General features: G+C 35.2%; 1 long non-coding RNA gene across 1 annotated transcript in view; it reads right to left on the bottom strand.

Annotated features, from left to right (window-relative positions):
* The window catches only part of LOC109387470 (uncharacterized), a 161,015-nt gene that overhangs the window by 35,346 nt on the left and 105,809 nt on the right, over positions 1-19,860 (bottom strand). Inside the window, exon 2 of the long non-coding RNA XR_002125005.1 lies at positions 7,637-7,737. This is a non-coding gene — a long non-coding RNA (uncharacterized LOC109387470). The remainder of the gene's footprint in view (positions 1-7,636; positions 7,738-19,860) is intronic.

Genomic DNA, 19,860 nt, shown 5'->3' with positions numbered 1-19,860 from the left:
GGAGCCTGGGGCTTCAATGTAGGAGTGAAAATTAAATATACAGATAAATAAAACTATAACCAAAAACAATATTAAACTAAAATATCAGGCAACTATATAGTGAAAGATGGGAAATTGAAAGTAAAACCTCGGGTGCTTATATATTCTGAGCAGGAGGGAAAATACATTGATGAATTTTATACTCTTTAAACAACATGGTGAGTTGATATATATATGGTGAGTAGCAAATTTATTAGACTTGTGTATATTTTAAGGGCCCTCTGTATGTGAAGCAATGTTTTGTTGCTGGGAACAATACAAACACAAATCCCTTCCTTCATGGACATTATCACTTATACAAATATTTTATTAAGTACATATGAAACATTTGCACAATCAACCACACATTAGAGCTTAATGGTTAGTCTATAAAGAAGTCTCAAGAAATACCATCAATATCATATTAATCAGATACAAGGACAAAAAATGCTATTTAAGTAAAATTAATTTTAAAAGAGAGACAAAAAATGTTAAAAATGGAAAAGAAAAGTCACATAAACTTCTAAATAATTTATACTCCTCAAAACATAATAGAAATTATAAAGTTAGATAATTAAAACAATGAATGCGTTATACAGAAAAACTTTGGTATGTAGCCAAAACAATATTTATAAGAAAAATATATAATCCTAAATTCATATATTAGAAAACAAGAAAGCTGTTAAGTTTTAAAATTAAAAAAGGAACAACACATTAAATTTAAGGAAGTATTATAGAAGCAAGGAAATAATAAATGCAAAAATAGAATTTAACAAAACAAAAAGCAAAGAAAATTTTTAGATAATAGAATTAAACATTATATTAATTTTTCAAAAATTAGTAATGAAATTGGCAAAATTAGTTCAAGTATAAAGAGTGAATGTATAAATTAACAATAATAGGAATGAAAATAGAAATGTAATTTCACATGAAGTAGAGTTTTTTAAATATTTCAAAGAATAATATGTACAACTTAATGCAAAAATTCAAATTGTGACACAATAGTAATTTCTTAGAAAAATATAAATGACCAAAACTGACTTAAGATGAATAAAAAGCTAAATGTATCAATAGGAACACCAGGGTGGTTAACATTTAGCTAGCTCTACATTAAAGCTCACAATATATTTTTATCTAGTCTCCATTTGAATCCAACATATTTAGGAAAGCTGTTATTCTAAATCTGGATCAAATATCTTTTCTCCAGGGAGATTTCCATAATTACAAGAGATAGTTATTTTCATAATGAGTACTGCTTCCAACAAATATAGCAATTTGACTTTAAGCAAATTAATCAATTTTGCTAAATTTACTTTCTTTCAGTGGCTAATTTCATAAGATTGTTGTACAGTTATATGAGATTAATGCAAGTAAAGCATTTAGTCATTATTCATAACAAAAGTACACCAATTCATGACTATTATTATTGCATCTAACAGGGAATTAATTAGTAACTACTAATATTCCCTCTTCTGTACTCCTATTGCGCATTGTCCATTTTATATTTAACACAGTTAATTACATTCTATCTCTTTCTATGTCTACATTAGGAGCTGTATTGGGAGCTCTTTAAAGGCAAGGTAGAAATTTACTCATTTTTATTTTCTCAGAGCCTACCAATGGACATTCAGTGTTTGTTAAATTAGTTACTAAAAACAAGCAATCATTCCATCTGTCTATCTATCTGTTTATCCACCAGGTGAAAAGAAAACTCCTGCATTATTTGGCTTGGCTTTGCAGATTAACAAAAACATGGGGACATTAATATTTTTGAGGTTTTTAGGTGAAAGTTTATTTGATAAAACTTTTAATTCTTGTAAACAGTCTTTGCAGAAGGCTTTAAACGTGATTTTATATTTAAGCCAAATTTTGTTCACCTGATGATCTGTTTACAGAATATATATATACATTTATATATACATATATATTCTTATATATATGTACTTATATATTTACATATATAGTATATATATGTGTACTTTTATACATATATAAGTACATATATGACACTTTATATAATTATACATATATATTTTTTCTTTGTATAAACACATATAAATATAAAAATATATAATATATAAATATACAAAACTTTGTCTTATATGTGCATATATATATTTGTAGAATGTACATATAAGACTATATATAGCTTATATATACAGAGTTTACTAAAAAATGTATACACATTTTAACAAAAGAAAACTGTATTAAAATTGTAATACTCAATATATACTGATAACAAAAGATGAATACAAGTCACATTTGACTTCTGTAATTACAGGAGGTGCTCAAAGTGGCTACCATCAGCATCCAGACACTACTGATTATAGTGAACTACTGTTTGAGCAACTTTGACCAAAGCGCCTACTTGTATACATTTTTTTTGGCAGCCCTGATATATATATATATATAATACCCAGGAGATATATATATATATATATATATATATATATATATATATATATATATATATATATATATATATATGTATTTAGAGAATATATGTATACAATTATTTCAGTTGTATCCTGCCTCCATCAGAATATTTGAAGTATTGCTAAAATATTACTAAAATATTACTAAGATATTGACTGGTACTGTTAAAAATAATTATGTAGTGATGATGTCAGGATTCTAGTTTTACCAAAAACATAAACTAAGTTGAATTGTACTAAAAATTTACCTTTGAGCTTCATGACAACCAAGGCAAAAGGGTAATATTGTTCTTTGTGTCTGACAGTGAGAAGTCTCTCTATTAGTCTGTCAGTGAACTCAGTAATAGCATTAAAATCAAAGAGTTTCTCTATGCACCTTAGGGTAAGAGATATTGAATTCTAAGTTAAAAACTGTCTTCAGTAGCAAAGTTACAAAAGGAGATCAGCAAACAGTTTTAAAGGAATTTGTTTGTTTTAAGATACATAAGCTAGTCTGTTAAAAAGGTGACTTGAAAAAGTCCTGCTTTAGTGCCTAGACTAGAAAAATGCACAATTTAGCATATCAATTTGTAATAAATAAACTTTTAAAATGTTTGAAATCTTTGTAGAATAATTTCCTAATCTTCCCATAATATTAATCATTGTAATCAAGGTTTACTAGGTCACTGTGGTAGATTCTCGCTCACAATCCTCCTGTAAATGACATCATCATTGAAATCCCAGTTTCTCTAACTTTTAAGATTCAGGCAGGTCCCATAAGAAGCTCAGCACAGGTTAGTCACCCATCTTGATGTGGTTAGAAGGACTTTGCTCTGCTGTGTGATCCTGTTGCCTTTTGCCTTCTGTAAATGATGCTGATATTATGGGCAGCTCTCACAGCTTCGCTATGCAACCCAGAAGAGGCAGTGTCCAAGGGGTGAGTGACTACGACCCTTTCATTTGAGACTATTCCAAAGTTGCTGTGATTGGCCAATAAGATGGGAATGGATAGAGTATACTAGGACTCCAAGGTGCTCAGTCATCATCAGAAAGCCTATTAGATAATTATAATGGTAGATGCTGATGGTGCCCACCTAGGTCTCCTTCCTGTGCCAGTGCACCCACCTTCTAGCTGTTAATGACTTGCTGCTGTATACAAGGCCAAAAGGAACTGCCTTGCATAGAAATATCCCAGAGATTAAGCCATCCCATGGGAGCAGCATTTAGTCAATGAATATTTGAAATGATGGTAAACAAGCTCAACTCGCTTACCTCAAAGTGGGACACCTCTGTAGTAACATTCACGTTCTAGGTTTCCCGGATGGAGGGGTGACTGAAGCTAAATTTTAATTCGACTACCCTTTTGCTAGTTTTCTTCTCTCACCTTCACTTCCTTACATTTTTCTCCTAAAAGCACTTTCTTGCCCAAGAAGCCTTTTCTTCCATCCCCAACCTGAAGCAGGTATATGCCTCCTATGCCCTCAAATTCCTTACAGCTCCTGTCCTTTTGGTCCTACCTAATTTAAGCACGTAATTCTCTCTTCTTAATTGAGAGCTCCTTATGACTGGAAACATCTCTTAGTCATCTTTACAGTCTCAATATTCAGCAGAACTGGACCTCAGCAGATGTTGTATGTACTCAAGAATGACATATGAATGAACCAAAGAAATGACTTGACCTTCTTGTTGTGAATAATTAAAAAGACGATTGATTGCTGTCCCTTCCAAATCATAACGTATTTAAAATTGGTAATTTCCAAATGAATTGTTACTTTTTTCCAAACATGAAAATCTCAGTTCTTTATGTAAAGTATAAACCCCAGTAGATTGGCAATTTATTCTCGTTAAAGGTACACACTCATGTAGGATTGTTAGCCTCCTCATTGCATTCACCCTGGTAAGTGAGGTGAGGAGGAGCAAGCGCTATGCAAGGCACAGGGAAGCAGACTAAATTGGAAAGTAATAACCATAAACTATTGCAACCCTGGGATTTGGAAATTAATGGTGGTGGTGAGGGGGTGTTAAACACAGATTACATTCATTAGGGTAGTATCACTTTTTATCATCATTTGTCACCCTCCTTCCAAGAGTGCCTATCATTCAGGGGCATCATAATTAGATTCCATTAAAATGAGGAGAATAAAAAAGGGGTTTCAGAAATCAGTAAGCATCCTTTACATATGACTGTTTACATTATTTTTTTATCATAGTGCTTTTTCAATATCATTTACGTAATTTTTTCTATGACAACAGATTCTGTTGCATTTGGGCTCTTGATGTAAGCCGATGGGTTGGTGAAGCAATCAATGACTCTTGACATTTCAGACCAACAATAAAATTACGAGATGCAATTCAAAAAAATTGGAACAATGATGTGCTCTGTTGTTGTTCACAAATTGAAATGTGGTATAAGTGGTTTTTGCTGAAATTAAGGTACAGCTCAGAAGAGGAGCCTTCAATAGTTGCAATGTCTCTGGAGAGGATTTTAAAGTCTGTCTGATATGCTGTGGAGCCAGTGTCTCCCCTGGGAGCTGGGAAAATGGAACCCTCCATCCTTAGCACAGATTCAGCACCTTTTCTTGTCCCACCTTTATTGCTCACTTCACGTGTTTTTAAATGTATTAACATTTCTACCCTACCCACTAACTTGTTAGCTCCTTAGAGGGCAAAAGTCAAACCTATTTCACACTTATGCACAGTTCTGAGGCCTTTGTTCACTATATGAGATTTTGTTCAGTTATATGAGATTCATCATGTTCTAATTAAAAAGGTACTACGTGCATATAAATGCTTGGTTATGGCACACTTGCACCTATTTGGATCTTTAAATATGAAGTTCAGGGTAGCACATCTGCATGTCTTGAGCTTTGTATTAATTTTCTATTGTAACATAACAAATTAGCATCAACTTAGTGGCTTAAAAAAACACAAAATTATTATCTCATACTTTCTATGGCTCAGAAGTCTGGTAGTGTCACTTTCACTGGAAATTTCATGACAGAATCCTCTTTAGCAGCTAATCCAGTTTTCTGTGCCCATCTATCATGGGCCTGAGTTCCTGAACATAACAAACTTAGGAATTTCTTTTTACCTATACTTCGTGGTCAGAAGTGCAAGACAAATTTCAATTCAATTAAAAAATTTAGAAATAGCTAAAGTAACAATAATTTCTGCTTTTTGTTTTAGCAATTTCAGGTTCTATTTAAGCATTTTGTATAAAGTATACCTTTTTCTAAGATGAGGAAACTGAGGAATAGAGAGGATTCATTATTTGTCCAAGTGACACAGCTAGAAATTAGAGTCCGAAATCAAGTCCAAGGCTCTCTGAAACCAAAGCTCTGCTCCAGTGCCATGCTTAATTTCTTCTTATATTTTTTCCATCTTACTGAATATCAAGAGACCTACTCTATCCTTTCCCATAGTTGTTCCTCGGACTTTCAATAATGCAATCAGATTAACTCCTGGCTAGCTTGATAAGTTGAAGTCGATGCTTGGATTTAAACCCATCAGACTTTTCACTCATGAATATTTTAGTTATTTGGCAAGCTAAAAAAATGTTTAAGCTTATAATTAATATATTTATGCATAAGTATATTTAAGAACTCAGAACCTGAAATTAGCTTTTAATTTGACATGGCCATTGAAAATATATAGTATTCATTTTTTTCTTTTTGCATGTATTAAGTACTGAAGATGATTATAATATACATATATCACATGTACACTCACCATCATCATCACTAACCTGTGTAAGTTCTACTCTGTGTCTGACATAGTGCTAGATTTTACATAAATTTTCTCTTTTAAATGTCATAATAACTTTCAAAACAAGTATTAACAAGACTCATTTTATTGGAAAAAACTGAGACTCAGAAAGGTTAAATAACTTGCTGAAAGTCCCATCACTAAGTATTGGAGCTTTAATTTGAACTTTTGCTACTTCTCTCATGTCACATAATCTTCCTAAATAACATGAGTTAGTGATTTGGAGGGCAGGGACCATGTCTTACACTTCTTCAGTACTTTTCCCAGTATTTAGCATGGGTGTCTGTAAAATCTTAGGTGATGAAGAAATATTTGTTTGATTGAAGCTTAGGGGCTGACACTCATTAACATAAACCTTAAAAAGAAGGAAAACTAGAGAATACTACAGAAAATTTATACCACCTTATTTCCACAAATTGTGTCTTGAAAAAGGTTGTGAATTCATCCCAGCAAAGATCATGACATTATATTGGCAATACCAACTATTGGTGTTGTCTTTGAGCAATGATAATAAAAATTTGCATTTGGCAAACTTTAAATTTTTTTACATATTTTCAAAATTGCTTTCAATCAAGGAATGGTTTTCATTAATAAAATCATAAATGTATCTCCCTACAATATTATGCTAATGAACAAGAAGGAATGAATAATCACCCGAAACTGAAAAACACTTTAACATGAATACAGTACTATAGATAAACTCAGCCAGCAGCAGGATATAGTTCACCTAGTTGCTGTAACGTTTCACACAGAATGGATTTGGAAGTCCTGCTTCGCTAAGTGGCATATGTGGGTGCGGTGAGCTGTTTCAAGCAAGCCATTTCAATTATGCAAGAGTATAAACTACTTTAGAATTACACTGTAAACAGCATTTTCAATCTTGTACTGCAATTATACATTGAATGTAGATCAAATCAGAATATAGAAATCCCAAAGACTGCTGGCAGGAATAAAAAGGGGACCTGATTCTCTGAACAAGGGCACAATCTCCCAGCAGCTGGCGCGGCTTCCCCAGCAGCCACTCAGTTAAATTCTTGCCGCACAGGCAAGTTCTACAGACATCAACTGTGAGCAGTGCATTCATGGGAAAAACCCTGGCGCTGAATATGTCCATTAGTTTTGTCCTTTTTTCTCACTTTCAGAATTAACTCTTAATGCAAAGTATTAATCTCCTTAACTCATGAGCACTTTGTGTTAATTAATTGACAATTAATGCAGAGTGGAGCATAGGAGGCAGCAGTAATGATGTGGCCAAAAGCATGGGTATTAGAATTGATCAGTCTGGGTTCAAGTCACAGGTCTGGCACCAAAAGGAGCTCAGGCTAACAATTTCAAATCTGGGGGCTTAGCCTCATCCTCTATAAAATGAGGATAATATTATCACATACTTCTTAGGATTATTGTAAGTGTAAAAGATATAATACATGGAAAGATCTTACCTCAGTGCTTAAAAGCATAATTTTGCAACAAAAAATGGATTGCTCTTTGAGTTGACTTCCAGAATGGTGGTGTGAAGAGCTCCTCAGAGAAACGAAGGTAACTGGTGAAAAAAAATTGTTTTTAATTAAAATCTCTGGAAATAGTTCTAAAGGCACACAGGGCATGAAGAAATATTTATGTAAGTAAATCTACCAAAGCGGGGTAAAAAAAGCAAGCAGCTATGTCATTTGAACCACTAACAGGTTCCACCTTTTCCCTTCCCCACAGTTCAGCATGATGGAAACTCCACTCGTGGCAGGCTGAACCAAGAATACTAGGCTCTCTCACCCCAGATCAGAGTCAACAGGTGTGGTTTCTCCTTGGAAAAGGGGGGCTTCCTGTGTATCTCAACTCCTTAGTTATGAGGCTAAATAAATGTGAGGTAACTACATCCAAGAGGTCAGAGGCTACTTTCCTTCTCCCAGCCTTCATCATAGGGGGAGATCTACCCCAGGCACAGAAGCACAAGAATACACCTGAATTGGCCTATACTAGGTATGTTGAAAGTACTGAAGACAACCATGCTTAAGAAAGTAAAGAAAGGTACAAGGACAAGATTTCAAAAATTGAGAATATCAAAAAAGAAGTAGATCTATAAAAAAGAACCAAAAGGAAATTTTGGAGTTGATATTACAATAATAAAATTTAAAAATTCATGAGAGGGGTGTCACAGTAGATTTGACATGGCACAAGAAAGGGTCATACAGCGACCAAGCAGCAGGATACACACTCTTCACAAGTGCACATGAAGTATTTCCAGGGGTAGACCGTGTGTTAAGCCATAAACAAAGTCCAAATAATGCATCTACACTTGAAGAAAGTTTGATAGATATTATGAAATCTGAAGAACAGAGGAAAAGTTTTAAAAAATGAACACACATTCAGAAATATAGAATACCATCAAGTAGAACAACATACACATAACAGAGGTACCATAAAGAGAGGAAAGGGGGAAACAGAGCAGAAAGAATATTTAATGAAATAATGGCTGAATACTTCCAAAATTTGATGGAAAATATGAACCAACACTCAAGAAGCTCAATGAACTTCATGTAGCATAAACTCAAAGAAATTACCATCCAGACATATCACCGTAAAAAAATTTTGAAAATCAAAGACAAAAAAAAAATTCTTGAAAGCAGCAATAGAAAAATGGTATATCACATACAAGGAAACCCCAATCAGGAAAATTTCTGGCTTTCTATAAAAAATAATATAGGCCAGAAGGCAGTGGGATGACATATTTAAAGTTCAGAGAGGAAAAAAAACTCTGTAACCAAGAATCTTAATGCTACCAAAACTTTCCTTCAAAATAAAGGCAAATAAGAAGTTATTCGCAGATGAATAAAAACTGATAGAATTTTTTGCTGCCAGGCCCACCTTAGACAAATGCTAAAGGAAGTTCTTCAGAAAGCAAGTGACCTCTGACCTTAATTGTAATCCAAACAGCATTGGGAAAGGTAATTCTGTAGGTAATTATACAAGACAGTACAACTGCTATTTCTCCTCTTTTTTATCTTCAATTATTTAAAAAGCAATTGCCTAAAACTATATACATGCAATTGTATCATTGGGCCTATAACATGTATAAGCAATATATTTGGCCATAACATTGGAGTGTGGAAATGGCACCAGATGGCAACAAGAATTCACAGCAACATGAAGAGAATGAGATGGTAAATAAAATCAATAAAACAACCTGTAAATATATACATGTTCTCCTTTCTTCTTTTGGCATCTTTAAAAGATAATCATTTATATAAAGTAATAATTATAACATTGTATTGTTGGCTTTGTAACAGATCTCCTGTTTACTTTGAATAGCATTACTGATTCATTTCATTTTTATAATTAACAGTCTATTGATTGAGAACTAGGCCAACTTATCTCTCTGTTAATTGAATCAAAAATGGTGATTAATGCACTCTAGGAAATGAACTTGTTACAACTGAATTTACCAATGTGTTTTCTGCAGAAAACAAAGTCCTATGAACTGATTTTTTACAAAGAAGTTTCCATTATCAAATAAAGTTTGAAAATGCTGCAGCTATATCCGTCCCACAAGCACACCAGCTTATTACAAGTGTTGAGATATCCTGCAGCTAAAGAATACTGTTTATACTGTTTATCTTTTTTAACTCAGATTTCCCAAGTTTATTAACCTTACAATGCCCTTTCTTTTCAGGTTATATTAAAATTTTGAAGAAATAAAAAAAATATATATATGTATATATATATAACCAAAAAATGTATACACATTTTAAGAGGTGGTATCTATGCTTAAGCAGTAGTTCACTGTAATCAGAATTGTCTGGACGCTGATGGTAACCACTCTGAGCACCTCTTGTAATTGCAAAAGTCAAACATGACTTGTATTCATCTTTTTAAAATCAGTATATATTGAGTACTACAATGAATAGAGTTTTTTTCTTTCTTGAAAATGTGTATACATTTTTGGCACCACCTGTGTGTGTGTGTGTGTGTGTGTGTGTGTGTGTGTGTGTGTGTGTGTGTATATATATATATCAACACAGAACACTATACAAAAAAAGCAATTACCTAAAACTATACACATGTAACCATATTGTTAGGCCTATAACATATATAAGCAATATATTTGAAAATAATATTTTCACAATATACTAACACACATGCACACACACATTTCAGAGGTACACACGTAAGTAGATTACCAAGGGACTCAATTATCAGATTAATTCAATAGAACAATATTCTGCTTCAAGTCTAGTGCTTCATGGGAAAGAGTTTCCATGGACTTGTAGAAAGGAGACGCATATGAAATATGCATTTTGAAGTTACCTAATAACCTCACCTTTTGGTATGCGGCACAGAGAAAGGCAGAGATTTTTCTCAAAGCTACATAAAAACTAACGGCAGAAAGTTGGAATTTTTTTTCCAACGGTCCGCTCTATCTTGCCCCTGTACATATAATTCAAAATGTTTTTGATGATAAATATACATGTGGATAAGGGAGAATCTGCTTACGTGGGACAGGAAACATGTCCTTCAGAGGTACTGATAGTACATGGATAGCATTTTAGTGGAAAAGACATAGGCTGACCTGGTATGAGCATTTCTAATAATTCCAGTGTAATATTCTCCGGAAGCTCCCAGAAGCAGAGAGCACAGATGTAGCCATGCTTTACTGAAAAAGTGCAGCACGAACATGAAAGAGTGTGGAAATCGGTGGCTTTGGTGAGAAGCGATTCAGATAGTCAACTATGAAGTCCAGGCCAGGTAGAGAGGAAGGTCTGACCAGGTGGGAGCTGGCAAACTGAGAAAAGATGGAATGATTAACCACTAGAGGAACGAAGGAAAGAGAGGACTATATAAAGTGGGAGAATAAGTCAGTTGGAGAGGCCTAGGAGGACAGGGGTTTGTAGTTAAACTTTGAAGTATTAAATCCTAAGATTTGGTAGGTGGAAGGTGGCCCGAGGGTGACACATTTTAGGATTTATCTGGTGGAAATGGGATGGAGTCAATGGTCAGTGGAATGAGTTAGACAAGAAACTGTGAGCTGCGGTGTTAAACAGGATATTCACAGAGTTTTAAAGGCCCTCGAGAAGATGGGAAAAAAAATACGTTAGGCAGCGAACTATATCAATAGTAGACAGCAACAAGAAGAGATAAAGAGTAGTAGGACATGACAGCCTACAGCTCAAAGGAAGAGGGAATTTTACAAAAGACGAGGCATGCTGTTCTGGAAGCCAGGCTGAAAGCAGAGGGTGTGTGGACTGAGGAAGGATGGACAGCTTCTCCTGAACCGGGAGCAAGGAGGGGCAGGACTTGCAGAGAGGGAGTCGGATTTGGGTTAGAGCAAAAGGGAAAGCAGATTTCCTATCAAAAGATCAGACATCAGGGTTGTTTGCATTGTACAGGGTTCCGGAGGGCATAGTAGAAGTGGATGGGAAAGAGAGGAGGAATGGAGAATCAGTCAGAGAAGAGGAAGAACAGAAAAGCATTGGGAAGGGAGCTTAGAGGAGTATATGATAAGTAGAAGGCAGCATTGTGGTTACAAGCACAGGCTCTGAAGTTAATCCACCTTGGTGTGGATCCTAGTTCCACTGAGTCACTAGATGTGTGTTTCTGGTCCATTTACTAAACTCTCTCAGTTTGTTTCCTTCTCTCTGAAATAGAAACAATTTAATGAGATAATACATGTACAATTGTTTGATGTAGTACTTTAGGCATCATAAGTGTTCAATTAAATTTGAATATATGTACATTATAACTTCTGGAGACCATGGCTGTCAGGTGTGTGATGCAAAGCAGAAATTGCTAGCCTAAAGGTTCAATATTTCAAATAGACCTCTGTTGTGGAGTTGTGTAGGTGCAAGCTAAGGCCCACTGAAGAAGACAGAGAAGCCAGGTGAAATTTTGCTTGGTCATATATGTACTTTGCTTATTACACTAATAGGTTAATTATAATTTCAGTGCAGAATGTGTGTTATAGAGAGAGTGGATGACGTATAGGGGCAAAGAGAAGGAGTGACTCATTCTACCAGTGTTGGAAGTCAGGGAGGGCTGTGCAGAGGCACGCTTTGGAACTGAGTCAGAGTTATGAAGGCAGAGTAGGAAGAGACGGAACAGCATATGCAAAGACATTCAATCATGAAAAACATAGAGTATTCTGTTGAGAAGAGCAACAAAGTCACTGTAATTCAACCCCAGGTAGGAGTAGCTCAGGAGGAGGAAATGAAGCTGGGAAGTGGTCTGATTCTAAAGAGCAAGTAACAAGGAACCACACAATAGCTGAATGCATAGTTTCAGATCAGTAAGAGAAATAAACTGTGCAGGAAAGATTCTACACTAGGTTTTCTATAGGAAGGATGTCCCTGAGGAAGAAACAAGGAATTCTGGGCAGACAAAAGCAATAGATATAATAGATACAATCACTTTGTCATAGATACAGTGTCCATAAGCATGCAAAGAAGGCTATCCCCAGAGAGAAACATAACTTTCAAATCTCTCTCACTCAGATCAGGGCCTGATTCCACTGACAATTCATTCCTCATTCTGTTTCTTCTTTAACTTTCAACAGTTCACTAAATTAATTCACACTAAAGTATCAACTACATATAAAAATGTACCAAGCCCAATCCCTCATTTGAAGATAAGGAGACTGAAGTTCAGGAAAGGTTAAGTGCCTGGAACAAGGATGCAATGCTGGTTAGTGAAAGAGATAGAACTTGAATTCGGGCATCCTGATTGCTAATGCAGGGAGCTTTCCGCACTGACACTCAGTGTAGCCCTTTCCTCTTGAGATTTGTGGTATATATGTGTATAAGGGATGGAACAGCGATAAGGGTGAGTGGAGAAAGGGGGCAAAAGAGAACAACAGAAGAGCCATAAAGAAAAATACAGAAATGGCAGAGTAGGGGGTGTATTAAAAGCCTGTACGTGCTGTGATTATGGCTTCTTGGTAAAGGTATCCAAGACTTTCCAGTTCAAACAATAATAAAACTGAGACTCTCATGAGTTCTTTTTCTCTTTAGGTTCTTATATAAAGATATTTAACATGGGTCAATAGCAAGATTCTCCTATAGGAGATTGTGAAAAATTATGACCTCTGAGACTTAAACTGTAGAATCAATATATTGATATGCAAAAACATCTTAATGAGATAAGAAGAACTGGATGCAAGGGATTGACTTCTCTGTAGAGGAAGGGGTCCACTAGGAAGCAGCTCATCCCCAAAGAAGTGAAGAACAGAAGAGTTGGAAAGGCAAACATGGGCAATACCTATCCTCCTCATCTACTGAGAAGGGAGGTCCTGACACCAACCACCGGTATCCCAGTCCTTGAGGCAAAATGATCTCTACTGTAGAGGAGGTTTCACTGAGACATCAGAGGTTACACCTGGTGCTCCTGAACACAAAACCATACAACTCACTTGCTTCCCTGGCCCTTTTTCATGGTCATATTGATGCAAATGTACTCAGCTTTATGACAGTTACTTTTCTCATTGTAAATCAATAAGATAGAATTTGCTTTATACACTACTCATCCTGAGTTTGATTTGTGGGAATTCATTCCAAATAGACAGATATGTTCTTAATATGTTAACAGAACTGTGTCTCTGAGCTGGCAAGGCTGAAGCCAGCCTGTGGACCGTGGTGAATTTTCCAAGCCAAGGACATTGTGTGAGCTCCTTGGTAGTCAGCCAGGTGTTTTCTGTTTCCTTGAGACCCTTGATCTTTTTGTGTCTTTAGCTTCAAACTTTTACTATCTCCTACTCAGAAACATACGCTGAAAGCAATAAAAATATTTCACTCACCTTCTCAAGCAAAGATAAAATTCCCTTAGTAGGATTTTTTTTCCTCCTAAGCCTAGAAAAATGCTAAATAAAGATCATATCAATTATCAAAGAAGCACTACAAAACAGGTGATTTTTTTCCCCTTTCTTTAAGCCTTCAGATTTACTAAGGCATCAGACCAGCCTTTTCCTCCCTCCCTTCCTCTCTCTCTCTCTCTCTCTCTCTCTCTCTCTCTCTCTCTCTCTCTCTCCCCTCTTTCTTTCTACTGTGGTACACTATATAGAAGGGAATTTACATGCAATAATCTATATTACCAATGACATGCTCTAATGATTTTAGTAAATTGCCATGTTATTATTGCTCTGTTTTAGTAAACATTATGTTTAAAAAGGTATCCTCTGTGTTTCAAAGCAGATAAAATAAGCTCATTTATGCTGATACCTATCTTCTCGACACTCAGTAAATTTTTCCTAATGCATTAATTATGACTCCAGGTAGACCAATGATTATTTCATATATTCTAATTAGGAATACTTTGTTCAGTCAGCCATACACATCAGTAAACAAGTGGAATGAATTCCCCAGGGAGGTGATAAAAAGACAATGATTTCCTTTCCACTACTGCTTGGAGAATTTACCCACAATCAAGGAGTAATTAGAGAAGAAAATGAAGAGTTAGAAAACATAGTTGCAGGTGTGAGCACTTGGCAAGGCATGTTTCTTTGCAAGGATAAAATGAAAATGGACATCCTCATTACTAATCATGTATGGGGAAATACATTATCTATCAAGGTCTCCTTTCAGGAGTAAGCAAAAATACAATCAAATCAGTTATATTTGTAGGAGAACAAATTCGAATGCAATCATCTCAGTTTAAATGCTTGATTCCCAGAAGGGAGAAAGATGAAACCAACTCAGCATGTTTCTAATTATTTATTCTTTTATTATATAGGGTTATCCCCTCAAGATCAAGCTAATTTGCATTAATTTTTGATGCTACCATTTGTGATAGGAGCCCTCAATCCAATGTTTGGACCATGATCCAGTGATTAAAATAAGGAGGAAAGATGGTAGTAGGAAAAGTCATTAAAATGAATGATTTAACGACCATCTGTTATTTGGACTTCCCATTTATAAAATAGGATTATTTTTAGTTGTTAAATACATTTAAAAAATTATTGTGTAGAAGAAAGAGGTATGGCTTTAAAATACATGCATTCATTATATGTTTTTTTTTCTTACCAAGTTGGCATCACAAGTGCAAGCCACATTCTCCCAGTACAGCTTTTACATTTGTTTGACTTAATTTGCTTACTCGCCAGCTATTGTTACATAGCACCAGTAAATACGATCTCATTACTAACAATGATCCACATTACTTAAGGTGAAGTGCTCAGAGGTCCTTAAGTTCACATTAGGGGCTTAGAAGTAGAACATTGCAATTATCTGGAAAGCAGTCAAACAGCAAATCAAACAGTAAAAGACCAAGAGCTTCTTTACAAAATCACAAATTCAGCCTCTGGGCTTTCATAATAATTTGTTTCTCTGACCATGGAAAGCCTTTACAAAAAGTCAGGAAGTCATTCTATTAGTCCTAATGGAGGAATAAAGTCTTGAACTCTAGAACAACAGGCTGAAATAAGGGAGTAAGGTCCCAGCTTATTAAAATTAGTGTCAATCAGTTTAGACAAGCAATCAATAACTGTCCACTTATATTGCCCAGCCAGCCATAGTACTCAGAAATAAGGCTCATATCTATTTTAGTTTCACTGACACTTTACTAGGAATAAATTGTGGGTGTGGAAGTTGAGTCATTTCAGAAAGCACCTTGGAAACATGTCTGCCAGAAGATCAGTAAGCCTCACGCATTTCGTGGTTTTCCGGCTATGCTAACTAACCTGAACTGATCATGAGAAAAAGTTATGAAAAAATAATTTGGAGGAAAAATGTTCAAGGACATAAACTTTGACAATATCTTTTGAAGCCTTGAGGGCTTTTTTTTAATTTAAATATGTTTGATGATGGCTTATGGGTTTATAACACCATAATAAAATATGTTTAAAAAGCACAGACTATTCAGAAAGATCATAATTCTTTTTCTAACAATGGTGCATATTTAGACATAGGCCAATCATTTAATATTTAATTCAATAAAGTTATAAATATAAAATTTATGGTAGCTCATGGATGAGATATTGAATGGTTATGACAAATGATGTTCTTTGTATGGCAGTTAGACTGTTATATGGTTCACTTCCATCCCAATACTAAGTTCTAATTTTCAGATGTATGTTCCTCAACACCATTAGAGGAAACCATCTGGAAGCTGAAATTCTCATTTACTCTCAAAAGGTCTACAGACATCTGAGATTCAGAGAGAGAGAGAGAGAGAGAGAGAGAGAGAGAGAGAGATTTATTGTACACTGGGTATCAATGAAAAGGAAATACTAGAACAGGTGTAAGAAAGGAAAGTGGAACATCTAGTTCAACTTTTATTTTATAAAAGAGGATACAGATTTCCCCCCCAAGAATGTCAGCTAGTTAAAGGCAAAGCACGAATTTGAAGGAGGCTTACAAATTAAGTGTTCATTTTGTTGAATCCAGAAACTGTATTTTTTTTCCAGCCCTGTAATAGGTATTTTCATTTCCCTTTAAGCCTTTTTGATATGCAAATAAATGAATGAATAGGGACATACTTAAGCCTGAATTAGGTTATCTCAATTGTTCACTTTGAGTGTGTAGATTTCTCCTCTCAGATTACTCAGGTCATTAACAAAAATGTTAACATAGCTCCATAGGACAAAATGTTGCCCTGATACAATGAAATTCTATCACAACCACCCTTAAGGAATTACCTCAACAAGATTTCAGCTTTAATCATCAAACAACTCCACTAGAAAGGAATAATTAACCACCCCTTTAAAGGGTGAAAGTCACTATAAGAAATATAATCTCTGATTTTTTCTTTTCTTATTTGGTTAAATAAGAGACAGCCTTATACTTATTCAGCACATATAGAAGTATCCTTGAAAATAAAATAAAGTGAGTATAAACTTTATTGTGTGTCCAAGGCCTTTTAAAAATAAAGACACAAGAGATGCTAAATACTGAGAGGTGGGTTCATCACCACCTAGAAACAAGGTGAAGGCCATTCCTATATGAAAGAGGCGGCCATGGATAGTGTCAAGCATCAGGTCTTGGCTGAAAAGTGGCCACACTAATCACACTACTTGGGTCTGAATCTTGGCTACCCACTTACTAGCTGTGTGACTCTGTACAGGTGATAGAATCTGTACTTCAGTTTTCTGGTCTGTGTAATGAAACCAATAATGGCACCTCTCACTATTTCACTATTAGGGCTTCTGTGAGAGTTAAATGTGTTAAAAAAATAAATTATGTAAACAGCACACAGTAAGCATGTGCTGCTATGATAATTATTATTGTGAACTTCTTCTCTTCTCTGTACTGTCCCATCTTTCATCACTTAGAGAGATCTGATCTCAGCAACAGAAGACTGAGATATTGGGCAACATTAACCTTCATGTTTCAAAAAGAAAACTAGCAATTGCAAGTACACTGGTAAAATACAACAAAACACTTGATTCAGTTCAAAGCAAAGTTTTGTTTTGTTTTATTTTGTTTTCATTTTGAAGTCACATTTGCACCCTGAAATTACATATTACGGTGAATCATCAACAAATTAAAAATATTATTGCAAAAGACATCATTCTGAACCCAAATATAAAATTCCTTGGCTAAAATATCAATTCTAGGGTTAAAACTATAGGTTTGCTTTGGGCTTAAATAGACAAACAACAGTTTATGAGACATCTCGTATTCAACAGAATCTAGTTTAAATTTGGCAACAATTTAATTCTAGTGCTGCATTCATTTACAGTCTCAAAAACCATTTGCAAACATGTACTGTATTTATCCTTGTTTTACACAAACTCCAAAGCATAGGCAGAAATTAGCGTTTTCAGGCAACTAACCAAACATTTTTTGGCCTGCTACTGGGTACTGATGACTGTCACAGGAGCTAAGGTATGTCTTAAAATGTTTCATTTACTGTCATTCTAAAAAAAAAAAAAATGCTGATTAAAGCAGAAAATGAGTAAGACATACAAATCCAATTTAACAAACATTTGTAATAGCTAGAACTGTGCTCGTTGCACAGGGGGAAGTCAATGTGATTGAAATAGGAAGGCTTTCCTTAAAGAGAACATAATTTTGCTCGGGAGATAATCATAATGATCATGGCTAATGTATTTTGAGTGCTAACTAGGTGTCAAGCATTAGAGTAAGTTCTTTACATGTGTTGTCTCAGTTTATTTTTATAACCACCCTATAGCTAGGTACTAATCTACCCAATCCATAGTGAGGAAACTAAGGACTAGAGAGGCTGAGAGACTTTCCCAAGGTTACAAGATAAAGGTGAGGGAGGCTAATAACCCATCTGCCACATCACAGGTAGGCCTTCCTGGTTCTGTCTCTCTGTAGGGCTCAGAAATCCCAACAGTAGAGCCCTTACCCTCTGATGACTAGGCACAAAATTCCTTCAAGAGCTTCACATTTACAACCTTACATCCTCCTCTCCTTTCTCTCTGTCCTTAAAGATTTTGGCATATAGATCAGTACCTTATTATTATTAATTTTTATTTTATTTTTTTTAGCTAAGCCATCCTGCCACCTGTTGGCGGCTCAGTGGCAGCTCAGCTCAGGCCAGGCATCAAACCATTTATTTTTTGACAGTTTCAATAACCTACTGTCACCCAGTGACCTCTTCTTCCACTCTGCTCAGCAATCCATCCCCTGAACTTGAACCAGTAACTGCTTGCTTTCACAATGGCAATTCTAAGTATTATACTCTTCAATATCACCTCCTACCTTTCTTGCCTATTGCCTCTACCAGACTCACAACAATTTTTCAAACCCCTATAAATGCGATCCATCGAACTCCCTACCCTTTCTCCCTGTGAGGACCTAAGTCCTCACTTCTCTCCTGATCCAGCTTCAATCCCACTGGCCAACCTCACTACCTCATTCCTTCTCCCTCTGATGGAGTTGCCTGGCAAAAGGCAACCCTGGATGAGGTCAGTGCTCCATATGCACTGTTCCAGTGCTCAGGCATCTGAATTTGATGAAAGGAAAACATGCAAATACTGACTGGCTTTATTTTATTTCCCCCAGTTTTATTGAGATATAATTGACATATAACTTTGTATTAGTTTAAGGTGTACAACATAAAGATTTGATATAAGTATATATCACAAAATGATTACTACAACAAGCTAACATTCATCGCCTCATATAGTTATAGGTTTTTATTATGATAAAAGCTTTTAAGATCTACTCTCAGCAACTTTCAAACATACAATACAGCATTGTTATCTATAGTCATCATGCTGCACGTTGCATCCCTGAACTAACCAAACTGAACTTATTTATCTTATAGCTGGATGTTTGTACCTTTGCACCAGTCACCCATTTCCTGCTCTCTCCCACCCTCCCCTCCCCTGTCTCTGACAACTACCAATTTGTTCTCTGTTATTTTTAGATTCCACATAATAAGTAAGATCATACAGTATTTCTTTTTTTCTGACTAACTTAATTCACTCTCAAGGTTTGTTCATGTTATTGCAAATGGCAGGATTTTCTTCTTTTATGGTTGAATAATATTCCATATACAAAGGGTGCCAAAAAAATGTATGTGCATTTTAAGAAAGGAAAAAACTGCATTAAAATTATGCCGATAGTAATCACTTTGAGCACCTCTTATAATTGCACAAGTAAAACATGACTTGTATTCATCTTTTGTTATCAGTATATATTGAATATTACAATTTTAATACAGTTTTTTCCTTTCTTAAAATGTGTATACATTTTTGCACCATATATGTATATAT

This window comes from Hipposideros armiger, unplaced genomic scaffold (assembly GCF_001890085.2).
Source record: "Hipposideros armiger isolate ML-2016 unplaced genomic scaffold, ASM189008v1 scaffold_159, whole genome shotgun sequence".
NCBI lineage: Eukaryota > Metazoa > Chordata > Mammalia > Chiroptera > Hipposideridae > Hipposideros > Hipposideros armiger.
This window is presented reverse-complemented; position numbering and strand designations above follow the sequence as displayed.